The sequence below is a fragment of the Pinus tabuliformis genome, chromosome 6 (assembly GCF_031772625.1).
Source record: "Pinus tabuliformis cultivar Carrire ecotype Pingquan chromosome 6, CPIR1, whole genome shotgun sequence".
In the NCBI taxonomy this organism is placed as follows: domain Eukaryota; kingdom Viridiplantae; phylum Streptophyta; class Pinopsida; order Pinales; family Pinaceae; genus Pinus; species Pinus tabuliformis.
Window position 1 is genome coordinate 1630435338 of NC_142292.1, and position 19556 is coordinate 1630454893.

The following is a 19556-nucleotide window of genomic DNA, read 5'->3' on the forward strand; positions in this document are numbered from 1 at the left end:
TGAATCATGGAACTTCAATCAGTAATAAAAATATTTCATCCAATGAAAAACCATTAATGAAAGAGATATTTTGTACCTCAAAGGAAATTCCAACAACTTCACCAATGTTCCAACAACCTAATGAAAGCATCAACAAGTCAATCATCAACTTAAAAACTCACATCATGAGCATCTTAGCAGTAGTATTTTAGCGAGGGATGTGAAGCAAGAGAAACAACAACAAGCAAAAAACCTAGAATACCTCCAAAGTTAAGGCTATCAGCAACAAGACCTCCAACAGATTACCACATGTAGCTTCAGGATAGTAAAAGGTAGCGTCCTCATATACAACCACATCCTACACAAGAAAAATAGGCATCGTAAGGCACAACTATGCAACTTTTTAACCTCACCCTTTGAAACGATTCTAGCTTGAGAAAACATTAAAAGTGTGAGAAGGAAAGCTCTTTTATATTCAAATTTAATAACAAGTAGCCTTGATCTCATTTATAAATTCATTTGACTTTTACCCAAAAGACACCCACATGTGTGGGAGATAAATGAGATAAAATTGAAAAAATACTTAAGGAAGTTGGATGTTATCATGGAGTACAAAAAGTACTTGGGGGTTAGCTAAATTAGCTAAAAAAACATACAGTCTATTTTTCATCCAATGAAAAAAGAGAAAATTTTTGAAAAATAATAATAATAATAATAACAACAAAAAATAAATAAAAACGTGGACCCACCACCTCTTGGATTTCAAATATTAGTTGCTACTGGATTCAGGTTCTGTGTTATAGGATCAGAACATGACGTTATAGGATTAGAACAAACTGTTATAGGATTAAGAGAGTCTGCTACAGGAAGGAAAATTTCACCCAGAACAACCACTAGATTCTTGGGAAGCATAGAAATATTCAAAGGAAATGGAAAGGTTGAAAATAAATATGGTACAGGAGAAAACAAAGTTGTTATATGAAGGAACAGAGCTGCTACAGGAAAGAACAAAATTGCTACATGAAAATCACAGGTTTCTACAAGAAGCTTGACAATGGAAAAAATTTCCCTCAAACACTAATAACGAGGAAATAATCATGAGAGAAAGGGAAAGTGCATATCTTCCTTTTCTACCCATGGAAAAGAAGGCTTTGAAACTCTTTAATTTGTCAAAAGTACATCCTCTAGTAAATTTTTGATAAAAGTTGGGAATAAAAAAATGAAGTATGGGTGTTTATCTAAGCATGATTATAAGGGAAATTGATTTTTTTTTAGTTGAGCATGATATATGCTCTATTTCAAACAATCTAAACAAATTTTTCATTCTACCCTTGTCTTAAAAAAAGCCTAAGTGTAGAGAAAACTCCAAAACGTATTGAAGCAAAAGGAAAATTAATTGTTTCATACTGATAGATGTTTATTGAAGCCATTGAAGGAGGACATAAGAAAAGAATAAGTTGAGATTTATAGGGGAGAAATCAAAGAAACGATCAGAAGAAAGGACAGGGAAAAGAGCCAAAATAAAAGTTGAGCCAAAGCAAAAGGAAGAAATTAAAGAGCATGTAGGGTTCCATTCAGCAGAGGAAGCTACGTCCACATTAGTGTGGGACATTGGAAAAGTAATCTAAGTCATAAGAGAAGAACACCAAGGCAAGAATATGGGTTGGTTTCTCAAAGGATGAGTAACAATTTTAGTAGGGGGTATGATGGGCATCCAACTTAGAAACAAATTTAGGCCCATCTAACCTTTCTTAGGCACATAAAGTTTATATTAAATGTCTCCTTCTACACTTAATAATTCTTTTTAGCTTTAATATGTTCTTAGGAAGGCTTATAAGTAATTTCATATTATGCGTCTAATATTATTTTTTTTGCAAAATATTAAGAGAATGTTGAGTAAATTATGATATAGATAGTATATGGACTTGCTCCCTATTACAGGGTGGACCAAGATTAGATAATAAATGAAAAATATATAATGAAATTATTGAAAATTTATGGAGCTCCACTGATTGAGAAAATCTAGGAATGTATTTTTTGTCATTTAATGAAGGTTCCTAGTGTTGGGAACCAGATCCAATTTTAGAGGGATTTTGGAGGGGAATTTTGCCTCCTTTCAAGGGGGATGCTTCCCCATCTATTCGTATAAGTAACAATTCAAATTTTCCTCCAGAGGCATTTAATTATTAGTATTTTTGTGTATATTTTTATTTATTTAGAAGCTCCACTTTTATTTCTAGTAGGGGTATACTTGGATTGGTTTACTAGTTCACAAATCTAGAATTTCTGGAAGTCTCTTGTAGCAAAATAGTAGTAATTTTATGTTTTTTTTAGCACATTTTAACAAGGCAATTTTTATTTGATTACACTTCGTTTGATTCCTAAAAATATTCAGTTTAATAACAAAATTTACCCCGTGGAATTTTCACTTGATTAGGTTAGGAATTTGGTAGGTTAACTAGGTCACTAATTCTTGAATTTCTAGCTTTTGTAGTAATATTGTGTTGTTTTTTAGCACATGATAAAAAGGGTATTTTTGAGTGATTTTCCTTGTATTGGATTCCTAGAAATTGTACTCAATATAAAAATTTACCCCATCTCATTTACATTCGATTTGCTCGGTCATTAGTGAGATAACATATAGGACAAACTAGCTTGCAGACTAGTTATTTAGTCTTTTCAAGTATAAAAATAATAATCTTTTGTGGTGTCTAGGAGCTAATGTGGATTTTCAGGGTTAGAATTTTTATTTAAACTACTTATTCTACCACCAACTCTTTTTTCTACCTCAATAACTCCTCCAAAACATTGTTCATCGAGAGTACATTTATGGTTTGTTGAAGGCCACAATGTGCATTTTTCCTTGTGCAAGATGGGCCCCTGAAGGTTACTAAGCTCGGAAATGAAAACATACAACCTTATTCTATCATAAAATACCCTTTCCCACCTTTATTTCACCTTTTCCACCCTCAGAATTCTCACAAACCCAATCATGTAGCAAAATAAGGAAACCTTATAGCATCCTATAGCAATCGTATAGCAGTCTTGTAGCATCGTGCAACATTGTCTAAACTTGACAATATTTTCTTTAAGAACTTGATTTTTATATCTTATGATTGAATAATGACCTCCAAACTTTGAATCCATGGTTGGGGATGACCAGGGAGCACTTTAGACCCATCCTTCCTTCACTGTAAGTAGAAAACAACAATTAAATTAGTAGATAGATTTCCACATTTGCATCACAAGGATCATTCTCTTATGCAATGTGTAACGCCTCTATCACCAATGGTAAATTATCTTGAAATTAGTGATAAGAAGAGAAAGTATTCAATGCAAGTAGATTAGACCTATTTTTTTAAGTTATGTTTTGAGATTTTCCAGTCGTACGCTTTAGATAAAGTTTCCTTTTTCCAATAATTTTTCACATTTTGCAAGTAGAGTAATGATTTACATTCCATAAGTAGAATCTTGATTTGCATCTACAAGTAGCCTAACATGTTTCATTTATGAAATAAGTACAATCTTTAACCTTCCTGCAATTGTAGCTAGTTAGTATTTAAAGTTGATTCATGCTCTTTACTTTATGCAACTAGAATAGATTTTATTTCCTTGTCTTTTATAGGTTAGGGTTTTCATTTCAAGCATTTCCATTTATGAAATTCATGATATTCATTCCATTATATTAGATCAACGAAAAAATGATACATTTCATACTGCATATATAGTTTCGATACCTCTTATGTTTGTATGAACCCTGGGGGTATAATTTAAGTTGGTAGCCCTGGGAGTTGCACATTCTTGTTGCAATATTGGGCCTCATCAAAACACAAAACAAAGAATAAGGAAAACCTCTAACGACAACGATAGGAGGTAGAAATCGGAGGGCCAGGTAGCTATGGTTCCAACCACCCCACCCCGCCCTCACATTTTCAAACCCTATTTGTGCACAAAGGCATTTCAATCCAAAACATTCCAATCTCCAAGCATAATCCTGACAACCATATTGTCTAGACACACATACACTATCCACAATACCATGACCCAATCGAGTGAGTATCATTACTAGTAATGTATTTCCTTATCCTATTTTCTAGATATGTTTACATATACAAATATTGAGCAATTGAATTTTTGTGTGTATACGTTCAAGCTTGAGGATATGCCAGATACCAAAAAGGTGAGCATTGTGTTCAAGAAATTGGTGGAGAGTGGCTTCTCCTTCAAATTTGGCGTTGATGAAACCTACCATGATTCTATGGAATATGGAAAGACCAAGGGATTGCTTAATTAATTAGGGAGGACCATTAAATAAAAGGGATGTTTGATGAGTGATGGTAATAAAAGCATGGCGTGGTTGGGGTATGTGATGGTTTCGTTATTTATAATTGTTTTCACATACAAAAGGAAGAATATTTGACTTTGTATCACTCTTTTTAAAAAGGTCAAATTCATAGACCAATTTGAAGAGCTAAAATACAACTAGGAAATCTTATTGAGTTGTGTGAAGTTTTGTGTTGAACCAGAATTCGGATCGTGAGTCGATGAAATAATGAGAATATCGTATTTAAAATGAAAATTATTTTTTTAAATAAAAATATAATTTTTTTATTTTATAAAATATAGTTTTAAGTATATAAATAAATTTGGCATCTACACATGTTTTAAGAAAATTTTCCATAATTACTTTTATATCTCTCATAATTTTATTTTATTTTTATTTTTTATTATAATGTATAATTATATTTTTTACACATAATTTTATTATATTTTTATTATAATATATATATGTATATTTTTTCACATAATATGTGAAAAATGAAAAGTACCAAAAGCACCTCTCTCATGATTTATTGTGAAAATCTCATCTCTCATAATTTTATTTAATTTTAGCCACACATATATAATTATATTTATTTTCACGGCACGTGTGAATGTGAAAAGAACATCTTTCATAATTTTGTTTTATTATCACAAACACATATAATTATATATTTTTTATTTTAAAAGCATATGTGAATGTTGGAAGCACATCTTTTATAATTTTATTTTATTTGCACAACACATTTGAATATGAAAAGAAACACATAAATTGTGGATTCACTTATTATTTTCTTTACCTTTTATGATGTCTATGAGCATATATCGACCATATTTATTAATAAAAAATAAATCCCCAAAACACAACTCACAATTTTTATAAATAAAACATATAAATTGACATAAAATCTTATCCCTTCATAAAAATGTTACAAATCTTATCTACCTATTTATTAAATAATCAAAATTATTGAAACCCAATTCTAATAAACAAATTTTATTTTTATGATTGCAAAGAAGAGAGAGAATTGTATTTAGTTCATTATAGTTTTATTGACTTAATAAATCAAGAAGGTTGGAAGGTTGGTAGTGTGATAAAGACTTTGAAAATTAGAATGGATGCGAGTAAGGGATAGGAAATCAAAGAGAAAGTGCTTCTCATCTTCAACCCTCTCAGTATTGCAAAGGTGACAAACTCTTTGATCCCAAGGTGTCTTGAGAATATACCAACTCCCAATTTGAGTTTGGAGTTCATTAGAAATAGTTCTAATCTTGGCAATGGTCATTTTCTTCTTGTCACTTCTTAAGATAGAAATATAATTCCAGTTTTTTAAATTGGGGTTAATCGCCTCCTTATTATACATTAACTTCCTTTCCCCTCTAACTCCTTATCCTCCCACAACTTATCGTTAAATTTGGAAGTAATAATATTTTTAATATTGTATTTATTTTTCAAGTTGATCTCCTCCTTGACACCCCAATGGTTTGGCCAATTCTGGCCATCCTTATGCTAGCCTCGCTTGAGCATGAGATGGGGTTTTGGCATGAGTTAGAAGCAATTTTAAGATACCTCTTGGCTTCCATGTTGTATAGCTTCTTATACATGAGATACCTAATCATAACTATGCTTTCAATGGGAAAAAGGCTACCTTCAATCAAGAGCATATGTTAGGGAGTATTTCCATTAATCTTCAAGTTGTAGGATATAATGTTTTAATGTATCATTTCAATCTTTCTCCATGATTCTATAGATATATTGCAACCCCAAACCTCACATTCATATAAGATAACATGGGTGATGAGAGTCTCAAACAAGAAATTTGTTTTTTACTCCATGCCCAATTTGTTTTATACTTACAGTTGTTTTCAAGCCCATAATAAGCTTTTCAGCCTCCTATTATCCTTTCCTCAATGTTGTAATTGTAATTGAGTTGATGATGAATGTCAATTCCCAAATATTTGTATGAAAAAACATTCTCGAGATAGTTATTATCATAAATAAAATTATCATAGTATATCTTTCTGAATTTAATTATCACGACTTTAATCTTGTCGGTATTAATAGTCATACCCATCTTGGAGAAGTAATCTTGGAGGATTTTGAACTGGTTGTTGAGATTGTTATGGATCCTAGCTAAAAGAATGGTATCATCAACATAAAGGGGAAAAATAATCACCATACCAATGAGCTTGCCTCCATCACATCTTGCAACTTCCAAACACTCTTCTAACTTATCAATGTAAATGTCAAAAAGTGTAGGGATATGAGACATCCTTGCTTAACTCTAATATTACATGTAATTTCTTTTGACTAACCCTTAGTGGCCTTAATCTTGGAAATGACATTCATGTATAGCCTATTCATAACAACCCTCAACTCGAGAGGAACGATTGTAATGAATGTTTGACATTACTATTATTATTATTATAAATATATATTAATGATATAAAATACATAAAAAAATATTTGGCCATTTTTTTTAAATATTTGATCTAATATATTATTTTTTTATTCAAAACTATTTGAATAATATATTGTTTTTTATTATTATACATTCATGAATATTCATAAATATTAATGAAGAAAATGGTAACAATGATATATCCATGATATTGAAATTTAAATGAAAAGAATATATATATATATATATGTGTGTGTGTGTGTGTGTGTGTGTGTGTATATGTATATATATATGTGTATATATATGTATATATATATATATATATATATATATATATATATATATATATATATATATATATATATATATCTATAGATAGATAGATAGATAGATTTCAAAACTAATTATTTAATTACATATTATTAATAATAAATTATACATTTAGAGATGGCCATATGGCTCTCCTCTGGTGTGGCATGTAGGGTTGAGCCCAAACTGGCCGCTTCTCCGTTCTCCTTTCAAATTCTACAAATGAAATGGAATACAACCCTCATGGATCTCAAATCTTCAATCCCCTCCTTGTCAGTGACGGTTGAATCGATATGGCTCACAATGCTTCCTAATTTGTCGGTCGAAAAAATCATTTCAATGCATGTGTCGACGAAGCTTTTATCCTCCTTCTAACCTTCCTATGAGATTCCTTCATCAGCCTCTAGGCCTTGCGTCACCTTGAATTTCGACATAGTCCTCACTGTCTTCAATATCTAGCTTAGAACCATTCTCTGTGCTAGCATCTAGTGATTTGTTAGCTATCCCTCCCTTTGGCAAGGAGGGCTCTTGTTTAGTGAAGTCACTTGTATATTTTTGTGACATTGTGAAGCTCGATTCTTGCCCTTTGGGGCTACCTCCTTCCTTTATTAATTCATTTTCAACCTCTTCCTTTCGATCCCTCTCTTTTACGATTCCAGGTTTTGAAGCTCCCTTGATTGACATTGTAATTGTGGCTAATTATCTTTGCGAGCCAAAAAAAAAATTCAAAAGTTGGATTGATCTTCAGGTTCAACGGTTTGTGGCCAAAGCTTATAGATCTTAACTTTTGGATCTACGAGAATCGTAAGTATCTATTATCCGATGCTTTGAACATCTATCCTCTTGCACAAGGTTTTTTTATTATTGTATTATAGAAAATTGAAGACAGATATTTAATTTTGGGTCGAGTCCCTTGGTTCTAGGGCAGCGTAGGGTTCTTTGTGTAGCATTAGATTCCCACCTTAGACCCCCTCTCAACTTCAATATCAACTTCTCTAGTTTGGGTAAGTATCCTCAATCTTCCTTTGTATTTATGGAATCATGCTACTTTGACTCCAACTGCTAATGATTTAGGAAAATTCTAATTCCAAAGAGTTGATACAAAACTCTATCTAAAGTGCACATGTGCGGAAATGGATTCCAGCAAAAGGTTTAAAAACTGAAATCAAGTAAATGGATCATGTATGTATATATATATATATATATATATATATATATATATATATATATATATGTATGTATATGTATATGGATGCTAAAACTAGATTACGAAAATATTTCTTTTCGTTGCAAAGCTTGCTATGAGACACACAATTCTCTTAAATCTTGTCCCAAAGATGGTGTTATCTCTTAGAGGAAATCTGGCTGCGGGAAAACATTTAAGGTAACCTCTAACCTCTTTGAAGTTGTGTTGTACTATGAAACAAACCCCCATTTATAAAGAACAATATCTAAGGTTAGGGTTATAAATGGGGACCCTTTTAAATTTTTAGGCTTAGGATAATATTACCTAACTCTAAAATAATACCTAGCAAAACCTTGGAAAATGAACTAAGGATGAAATCCACATCACAAATCGAAAATCACACTTTTCCGTATGACTATCTTAAAACACCTTTAAAAAGTTGTGATCTGCTATTAGGTCTCCCGCTACGATAACCCAATAACAGCTCCTTGTCATTTAGAAATCACATTTCACACTTCGCAGCGTTCGCAAGAAATTTAACCATGCCATTAGAATGTTTGTGAATGATTTGCAAAATGCGATATTGTGATATCCACAATCGCATTTCGCTTGATGCATCTGGTAGAGCTATGTTATATCCTTTTAAAGGTCGCGATGCGCAATTAAGAGCGGTACAACGTGTGGAATAATTACATTTTAAATACCAAAACAAACAAGTTGACAGGTTAATAAATATTTAGCGGCACAAGGAAGGATAATAATTTTCCAGGTTATGGGTAGTTACAATCAAGTATCTCATTAAACCTTTCTCACGATCCAAAGTCATTTTAGAGAATCTTTCAGCCTCAATTACCTGATATCGTCTGCGCTAATATATCTTGTCTATTTCAGGCAAGCGATAAAATACATGTCACTAAGAAAGGTGATGCAGAAATAGAGCAAACAGACCATTATTGAATCTGAGTTTACAGAGATCGCTCGTATCTTCGCTGATACATTTTGTGATGCTTTTGGAGGGGCAACAGCTTGGGAAGTGATTTACAATAGGCTGAAGGACGAGCATCCTAAAATCATTGTTACGGGAGCAGCAATTGACTCAACCAGGCCTTCAGGACTTCAATGCATAGATGCTTCCTGTTCTTTCCTTCATAGGATAGGAGCATGAGCAAAAAACCTCCCATACACAGATATTATCAAGTGGGTGATTGAAAACCTTATCATTGAAGCTAGGCAATTCAAGAATTCAAGGATGGAGCTCATAGGGTCATTCAGAGCAGAGGACTTAAGGAAGATGTACCATATACCTGACCCATAGGATATCTATGACAGCACATTTGTGGCTAACTTCGCAAAGAAGAATCAAGACCCCTTCAAGCTAATTTAGGGTTGGAGAGTGTTTGACAACAAATTCAAATATGAAAAATCGGGTATGTATTTTATAGCCTCTTTGGCAAACCCCTACAACTATGCAACAACCATGTTATGTATATTGTATGGGCTACGCAATAATGCTAAGTTTTCAATAGAATGGATTCCTCTGATTGATGCCTGTGTTAATTCTCATATCATGAATTGACCTTCCATCCTATCTGACAACCTAGCCACCACCATTACCGAATATCAACAGAAGAAAGCCTCCTCTTATCAACAGAAGAAAGCCTCATCTTCAGATAACCTCCCTCCCTTCCATTTCAGTGCCTACATTATGGATTCTATTTGTTTTTGCATGACATTTCCAATCATGGTTTGGAAATGGACCTTACAAGAACCTTACCAAATCCATCTCAGTCATAAACAAATATGGGAATCTTATTACATAACTCACTTCCATAAGATATTTCATGTTGTTGTGTTGCCCCTACATCAAATAATTTTCAATAAGAAAGCCCCTAAGTTTTCCCAAGAAGCCGTTGTAGACCTACTTACTGTTGGCAAGTATTTCATTGAAGAATGGTTCACCTACATTAGGGTTCTTGGTAGCACAACCGATCCACACATCTTTCCTTTATATGTTTCTGATAAGTTGTTAGCAAGAGAGGTTGCCTACTAGACTGTGGGAAGGGGCCTGACTAAAGTTCTCAAAGACGGCAAGAAGTCATTATGGCCCACTTTCCCTGTCAAATGTGGTTCTTTTGCATTAGCAAATTTTGTTCATGCTACTAAGGAATCAACAAATACAAAAGCCCTTAGGCTTCATACGTTTCCTACGAGGAAATTTGATCCAAACAAAGTGGCATATAATGTCACTACTGGAGTAAAACTCAAGCCATACAACTATGAAGATAATTATTTTAAGGATTTGTTACAATCTGACATATCCTTCGAACAAGAATTCGAATGAGAAAAGGCGAATCTGAAACCTGAATATTTTCAAAGATTTCAGGAATTCAAAGATGAGAAGCTCCAGGTGATCCCAATGCATCTATTAAAGCCCAAGGATAAGCCTACACCAAGTGTCATTGTTAGTGGAGGTCCTAGCTCTTAATTAGAATCTGAGGTAAACACTGAGAAGACACTAGACACAAGGAAACCCCAAGACACAGAAAACATAGTTGATTCCAGTAGGAAGCCAATTGAGAAACAAATGATGTGCACCCCGACTATAGAGATCAGTTCAGAGGCCAAAGGCAGTAGCTTGGAGCAGGAGTGGGATCAGTTTAATCAGAAATTTCAAGGTACTCCGAAAGTCACAAATACCCAAGAAATAAAGGAATGTAAAACTCTTTTGCATGTTCATAAGGATACAGAGCCCAACCCTATCAGCGAATAGTCCACGTCTATGGAGGAACAAGCAACAACATCCTGACATACTGAAATTATCGCTACTCTGCCCATATCAGAAATTGTTTTGAAAGTAACTGAAGTAGCTCCACTTAATGTGTTCTATAGCCCTATCTACAAGGTTGTAGTTAGAAGGCAGAGAAAAAGGATAACGATGGACACACCCGAATTCTCACCTGCAAATGAGCTGATGGACATTGTTTGGAAGGACATTCCTTTCAATCCAACCGAGAACTTGACTAGACTATCACAATTCACAGGAACATACGCATTGGCCACTATGGATAAGGCTACTGAGGTCTCTACTTTACAAAGGGATAAAGAGGAGAGGATTGTGCAGCTCGAACAAGAGCTCGAGACACAGAAATCAAGTGTAAACAGGCAGGTGGCTAAGCAACTCACACAATTGCAGCAAGACATGGAGGTCCTGAAAATAAGCCATGAAGCCAATATATCGGCCAAAAACATGCAACTCCAAGAAATGCAGAAATCCATGGAAAGATACAAGGATGTTCCCACTACTGAGGAGTTTATTAAAGAGGCCCTAGAATTAAATTCCCTTCTGGTGAAACAGCAGGAGTATTTTTGCCAGAAGATGTCACACATTACTCCCTATCTTACTATTGGTGACCAAATGAAATATAAGGCAATCAACTAGAGAACAAAGTTTAATGATTTAAACACCAGAATCTCTGATTTCATCGAATGGCAGGAAACAGAAGATGGAAGGAAATCCAATCTACTTGAGATTGAGGAAACTCATAAAGACATTCTCTTCACAGATTGGGATGCGAGAATCAAACAGGCCGAGCTAGCAGTCGCAAGGGAAGCTAGGGTATCAAAGAATATCATTAAGGCAGTGAATCACATCTTGTTCACCACCAATCTCATTAAAGAAGGCAATACGAAAGAAATGCCTGATTTAAATGCTCTGTATAAAGGCTGGCAAGAAAAGGTGGGGAGTCAAAGAGAGGAAATTTCAAAAATAACCATGACCAATTGGGAGTCGTATTAGCAGTATCTTGTTAAGCCCCACAACCAGATTATGACTCTCAACTGTTCCCTTCATACGACTCAACGAATGCTACTATCGCTCACGAATGCGATCTTCACAGGACAGCTCAGGACACATTTCAGGACACCTCCTCAAATTCAACCGATGACCGATATTTGTGATTTAAAGGACAAGCTGGCAGACAACAAGTCATCCTCTTAGTTCTGCTTATTAAGCCTCTGTTTATTTTTGGAGTTAGTTACCTAGTTAGGAGGAAGGTTATTTGAAACCTCCTCAAATTTTGTATAATCTGTTTTTGCACATTAGTTAAGAGTAGTATTTATACCCTTCTCATCCATTTAGATAAGGGTCCAGAATTTTATCAAAAAAAATTGCAAAGAATGCACTATTGTAAGTTTGTGAATGCTTTGGTGAAATTATGGAACATGATCGTTTCTTTTAGATATCAGACTACTTTCCTTTGTTGATGCACTTTTGTATACTTGGGAGACAATTTGATTTGAAGAAAGAAATTGGTCTGTCATTTGTCAAATGAGCAATACTTCACACATATGGTACTATTATCATGTATTCTTGATTCTGTTTACATTTAATTAGTGGAAAAACTTTACTTTCATGAATTATATGTGAGATTTATTGTTTATGTTAAAGCGTTAATTGCACTTTTGTATGATGCCTAGCTGAAATTATGATTTTCATATATAACTCATCATATATGCAAGATACTTTATAAATTCCTTTGACTAACTATTTAGTCAAAGGAATTATATTTTACGTTATCATCTCTGTTTAGTTGTGTTCAATCTTTATTATCACATGTTAAACATATATCTTTGTAGATTGCATACCACACAGGAATACCCAGGTTTATATTAGAATAAGTTAGTTAGAGAAATTGCATTATAGAATAGGTCACTTAGATTATCATTATTCTATTGCAAACACTCATGAACTACCCACTCTTATTTTAAAACCCATACTGGGAAACTGGTCAAATTATCCCAAGTTAGAGCCACCACTTTAAATGGAAAAGGAGTTGTCTTAAGGTCCAGACTGGGTGGTTATCCCCCATGTTTCGGCAGCAGAATTCTGAGGAGGGCATTCAACTGCGAATGGCATATAAACCTAAATATCATTCGAAAAGCATTCATAAGAGTCAAAACCCCTCCACCATTTCTACACCTTCTGAAACTCGTTCAAAATCTCTTGATCGGAAGTCTGAAGTTGTAGAAACATCTCCCTCATCTCCTGAAGTAGTAAGGCGACCATCCTCTCCATATTAGACTCCCGAGTCTCTCGAAGTTCATTATTTGTTACAGAAATTGGAACATATATCCATTTCTGTCGAGAAACTAGAGAGACCCGAAGTGTCTGAAGAAAGTGTTACCTCCTTATTACAAAAAATTGGTGTATGGACTAGAATGAAAAGTGAAAGACTTGGGGTTACCCCTTTCGAGTTCCCCACTCCTCCATGACGTAGGAAAGTCACTTCATCAACATCTAAATCATATACCAATGAGATCACATCACCTTTCCATCCATTTACTTTCCCATCCACTTCTACTCAATCCACGACTTCTCAAATATCCACTTCTCCAATTAGTACTACAATTAACAGTACTAATCCAATAGTAAGTTCTTCCCCGTCTATACCTACTTCTGGACCAAACATCCCATCTTCTCAATTCCCAACTCAAGTTATGGCCAATCAACCTTGGACAGATCTTGGTGCTGTCTTAGTTGCAAATCCAAAAAAATGGTTGCCTAAGTATAATCCTCACAATGCTCTCCCCGCCGAAGAACATCTAAATAATTTTATGTTAGCCATGAATCTCAATGGGGTTGCACATGAAGATGTTGTAATCAGAATGTTTCCTTATACTTTCCAAGGATCTACTAGGTCTTGGTATTTTTTCCTCCCATCGTGTTCAATTAGAGACTGGGATACTTTTCAGGAAGTATTTATTGCAAAATTTAGTGATGATAGGACCATAACATCCTTGATGAATGATCTTTCCAATTTTAAAGATAATCCAGATGAAAAGATCAAATATTTCAACTCCAGATTTAACAAATTGTTAAATAAAATCCCAGCTGCCTCTAAACCTGCTATAGATGTACAAATAGAATTGTATATATCATCTCTTCCTTCTAATATTGTGATTTTTGTAGATAGAGCCAATAAGGTTATCCTTGTAGAAAATATGAAAGAAGCCCTGTCTGTAGAAAGAAGAACCATAGCTTTGGAAAAGAGATCACAAACAGATGAAAGGAAGTCCATGAAAGTAACATTTAAGGATGACTCTAAGAAGAAAGCTTCAAAGGACCCTTTCAATCTTGAAGGCCTTCAGAAAGTGTTAAAAATAATGTTTAACGAAATGGTCGGCACGATCCTCTTCTCCCAAGAAACCTTTTCGATCATTCAAAAGGAACCCTTCTTCTGCATCACAACCCCAAAACACCATTTCAAATGATGAGTCTGACCAAGAAGTAGAAGAAGATTCACCAAACGAAGAGGAAGTTGAAACAGAAGAATAAATTGAACTAAAACGGGATGTGGGATTTCATCCTCCCAAATGAAGAAGAGGCACAAGCAATGCTAGTGACTACAAGAAGTAAAAAATATCCTGACATGTCTATCACAAATCAAAAGCAAAAAGCTGCTACTCCTGTAGAGGAGAAAACAATAGCTAATAAATCTAAGACTAACAAAATTGATCCTATTCCTTCAGATTCCCCAAATGCCTAAAAAACATTGGTAATCTCAGATACGGTCGAATACAATATATTGGAAGACATGAAAAAGACTAGAGCTAACATCTCGTTGCATGAGCTCACTAAACTCAAACAAAAATAGAAGATTATATTAAGAGAGTTGAAAGTAGTTCTAGTATCTCCTCTACCATCTACTATAGTTACTCAAGTTTCCTACAATATGGGAAAAGCTCCCTCATCCTCAAATGAAGTAGATCCTTCAGATCTAGTTCTAATTGGTGATAGGTCTATTTCTCATGTTCCTCCATTTTTGCTCACTTATGAAATTTTCAACAGGAATTTTCACAACTGCCTTGTTGATTCAGGAGCCTCCTCAAATATAATTCCAAGAGTTGTGTGTACCAAATTGAACATTACACCTCAAAAATCTACAATGCACATAGTTTAGTTAGATAGGACAAAAGTAGAGGTTCTTGGAGAAATAAAATCAGTTTCATTTAGGCTTTCCTCTAATCCAAAAGTTTCACAAATAATTGATATTTTGGTGGTTGATATCCCTGAATTTTATGGTTTAATTCTCAGTAGGGATTGGTCTGAAAAGTTGCATGGTTATTTCACAACTGATTGGTCTCACATGTGGTTGCCACACAACGGTAAACCAAACCAAATCAGGGTAGACCAAGAGAAATTCATGAAATATACAGCCACTGACCTCGAGGGAAGAAACGAACCTATTTCCTTCACTAATAATATCATTGGAAATTACTCAGCCGAGTCCTCTTTAGGATCCTTTAATGCTCAGAGGTCTCCCTTTTTAGATGAAGTTGTAGTTTCTCAAATTGAAATTTTTTCACTAACAAATACTTCCAAATGTCTAAATTTAGTAGATAAATTTTATAATAGCTCTCTGTTCTGGACTCTCTATTTTGATGGTTCTAAATCAGAAGACGGCGCAAGTGCAGGATGCATTTTGGTCAAACCCCAAGGAGAGAAAATCATGCTAGTCTGCAGACTTGAATTCCAGTGCACTAATAATATCGTTGAATATGAAGGACTGATCCAAGGACTGTATAAATCCATCGGTCTTAATGTAAAATACCTGCAAGTCTATGGTGAATCTGAAATAATTGTGAAACAGGTGAGAAATAAAATCCATTATGTCTCTAGGCACCTTAAACACTATCAATCTTTAGCTCAGAAATGGACTTCTCGCTTTTCTGCCTTCAACATATCTTCAGTCCCTAGACTGCAAAACGCAAGTGCTGACTTACTTGCTAATGTGGCATCTAGGCTTATACCCTCAGAAGACTTTAGTCCAAACAGATTTTCAATAGAGTTAATATTTAGGCCATCTATTCCCGACAATGTAACAAATTGGAGAGTATTCAACAATGATGCGGATATAGTTAATTTCCTTACATCAGAAGGATCGTATGAAGAACAGATCATAGATGAACATGAGCATGATCTAGAAATCAAACATAATCATGATCAAAACCCAATCCCAAAGTCTGTGGTTAAGATGGAATATCTTTATGATCTAAAGGATAGATTCAAGAAAATTACTAACTCCAAAACTCAAAGTTCTACTCTGAGATTTGAAGTAGTAAACCTAGGGTCAAATGAAAAACCTCAAAATGTCAACCTAGGTCTTGGCCTATCATCTGAAGAAAGAATATCATTCATTAGGTTATTGAAAACATATAAAGGCATCTTTGCTTGGGATTATGCAGATCTCAAGACCTATGATACCTCTATAATTCAACATACCATACCCATGACTTCGAATGAAAAGCCAGTTCAACAGAAACTTCACAAAATTAGCCCAAACCTTCATAGTCAAATAAAATCCAAATTGAACAAGCTTCTGAAGGCCAAAACAATCTTCCCTTTTAGACATTCTAAGTGGGTATCGAATATGGTACCTGTAAGAAAAAAGAACGGTGATATTAGGATTTGTATTGATTTTAGAAACCTGAATAAAGCTTGTGAAAAAGATGATTTTCCATTGCCTACTATGGAACAGATATTGCAATCAGTTGTAGGTTTCAAATTAATGTCTTTTCTAGATGGATTCTAAGGATATAATCAAATTCTTGTGCATCCAGATGACAGATTAAAAACAACATTCAGGACCAAGTGGGGAACACATGCCTATCAGAAGATGCCTTTCGGACTCATTAATGTTGGTGCCACATTTGAACGTGCTATTGACATTGCCTTCAGATGTCTAATCAATAAATCAGTTGTTATTTACTTGGATGATATCACAATCTATTCTAAGGATAGGAACAATCATTTAAGTGGCCTCAAGCACATTTTCGAAAGATGCAAGAAGTATGGCATTTCCTTAAATCCCAAAAAATCTTATTTTGCTTTACCAGATGGAAAACTCTTTGGGTTTATAGTATCCAAGAAAGGAATTTACATTGATCCTGATAGAGTCCAAGAGATTGAAAATGTTCCCCTCCCACACAACAAAAAAACCATGCAATCATTCTTGGGCCAAATAAAATTTATAATAAGATTTGTCCCAAATTTTTCACAAACTGTCCTACTCCTTCAAGCAATGATAAGAAAAAACACAGTTTTCAGATGGAATAAGGATGAAAGAGAGTCACTTGAGTTGATTAAAAAATCCATTATTAATGCTCCCTCATTGACAACCCCTGACTTTCTCAAACCTTTTGTATTATATACTCTTTCATCTGATACATCATATGTAGCATTTTTGACACAGCTCAACAATGAAAATATTGAGGCACACATCTTCTTTTTCAGTTCTAACTTGCAAGGCGCCAAATTAAATTATTCCACTATCAAGAAACCAGCATTTGTTTTTTTTTAAACTTTGAAACACTTCAGACATTTTCTTCTTAAAACCCATATAAAGATAGTTGTACCCTACCTTGCAGTAAGACAATTATTGATCCAAAGAGAAGTAGGGGAGAAAAGAGCTAATTGGGTAACTGCACTCCAAGAATATGATGTAGAAATCTGGCCAGCTAAAATTGTCAGGGGCCAAGGTTTTTGTAGGATGTTAATAGGAGCTTCCCAGTTACCACCAGAAGAAGATCAAGGTAATGAAGTACAAATATCAGAGGTAAGCCTCAATGATACGCAATCACAATATGCTGATTTGAAATTTTATCTAAAAAACGGATATGCTCCTATGCATCTTAATTATAAAACAAAGTGAGTTTTAAGATGGAAATCAAAATAGTATGAGCTAGTCAATGATGTATCGTTTAGGAAAAATTATGATTCAGTATTGCTAAGATTCCTAGAGAAGCCTGAAGCCGAAAAGGTCATGCAGGAATTACATGATGGAACAGTTGGAGGACATTTTGGAGGAAATACCATTGCTCACAAAATCCTACATGCAAAATATTATTTCCCAACAATATTTAAATATGCACATGAATATGCAAGGAAGTGCAAAACTTTTCAAACCATAGCCAGAAGAAAAAGAAAACTAGCATTCCCTTTACAACCGGTTAACATCCAACAACCATTCGAACAATGGGGATTAGACATAATTGGTGAGATTGTTCCTAACTCTTCCAAACAGCATAGGTACATCCTTACAGCTACTGATTTCTTTACAAAGTCGGTAGAAGTTGTCCCATTAAAGATAGCTAATACATAAAACATCACGAAATTCATTGATCAGTACATAATTACCAGGTTTGGCTTACCCTCATCTTTAAAGTTTGAAAATGCATCTTAATTTTCTGGAAATACAATGGTAGAATTTGCTCTTAAGAGAGGTTTCAATTTGAAATATTCAGCCAATTATTATCCTCAAGGTAAAGGATTAGCAGAATCAACAAACAAGAACCTCATCAAAATTATCAAAAGGACTATTGATCAAAATCACAGGAATTGGCACAAAGCATTAACATTTGCTCTATGGGAAGACATGATTACTCAGAAAGCCTCTATTGGTTCTTCTCCTTTTGCTTTAGTTTATGGAAAAGAAGTTGTTCTTCCCACAAATGTAGCAATCTGTTGTGCTCACCAACAACCCCCCTCTTTGTTTGATATTAGTAATAACATCAAGCAAAGGGGGACCCTTAACCAAAAATCCAAAAAAATATTTTGTTTAAAAAATCTTTTGTATTAACTCACTAAGAGCTATATCGCGTCGCAAAGGTAGAGAGAAGCGTTTTCCCAAAGCGCATAAATACACTGAAAAAGAGCGACGCAAGAACCCATCGCATCGCATGCATTAAAAGCGCTCAAAAAGGGAAAACCTAAGGAATCGCCGACGGCCGATATGCGACGTCGCACGTCGCAATGTCGCATAAGCAGCACAGAGTGATAAAGCAAAAATCTTGCGATCTTGTGATCTGCGATCATACAAAACTGCGATCTGCGATATTGGCAATTTGCGATAACACTTAATGACGTCGCAGTCCTCGATACTGTGATTCCAATCGCAGAAAGGACTCATCGCAAGAATTCTCCGACATAAACGGTAAACCCGAGATTGAGCACGCACCTTAAGGGAAATTAATGATCGCATGCTTGAGTATCCAAGAATGATTGTATCGCGTTTTTCGAAGAGTCAAATCATGATGAGTGTCAGAATTACGCATTCATTAGAACTTAATGCTTTCATGTCAATCTTTTCGTCATTTCTCTTCTTCTTTGCGTAAACTGCAAGACATGTAACTGATATAAATCTATATGCAGGAAACATCTAAGGAAAAGAGGAAAGCGCCAATGGGGTAACAGAGAGAAGATGCCTCCGCAAATGGATGCCGCATGCAGCAGGACCGCGGATTCCAGAGTATCACCCAACAGGCACTGATGAAAATAGAATATCTAAGACTCAGAGTCAAAG

The 19556-nt window shown here is 34.6% G+C and overlaps 1 pseudogene; it reads left to right on the forward strand.

The window, feature by feature from the left end:
- The window catches only part of LOC149265158 (uncharacterized), a 49091-nt pseudogene extending 37099 nt beyond the window's left edge, over nt 1-11992 (forward strand).
- The last annotated feature ends 7564 nt before the right edge of the window (nt 11993-19556 follow it).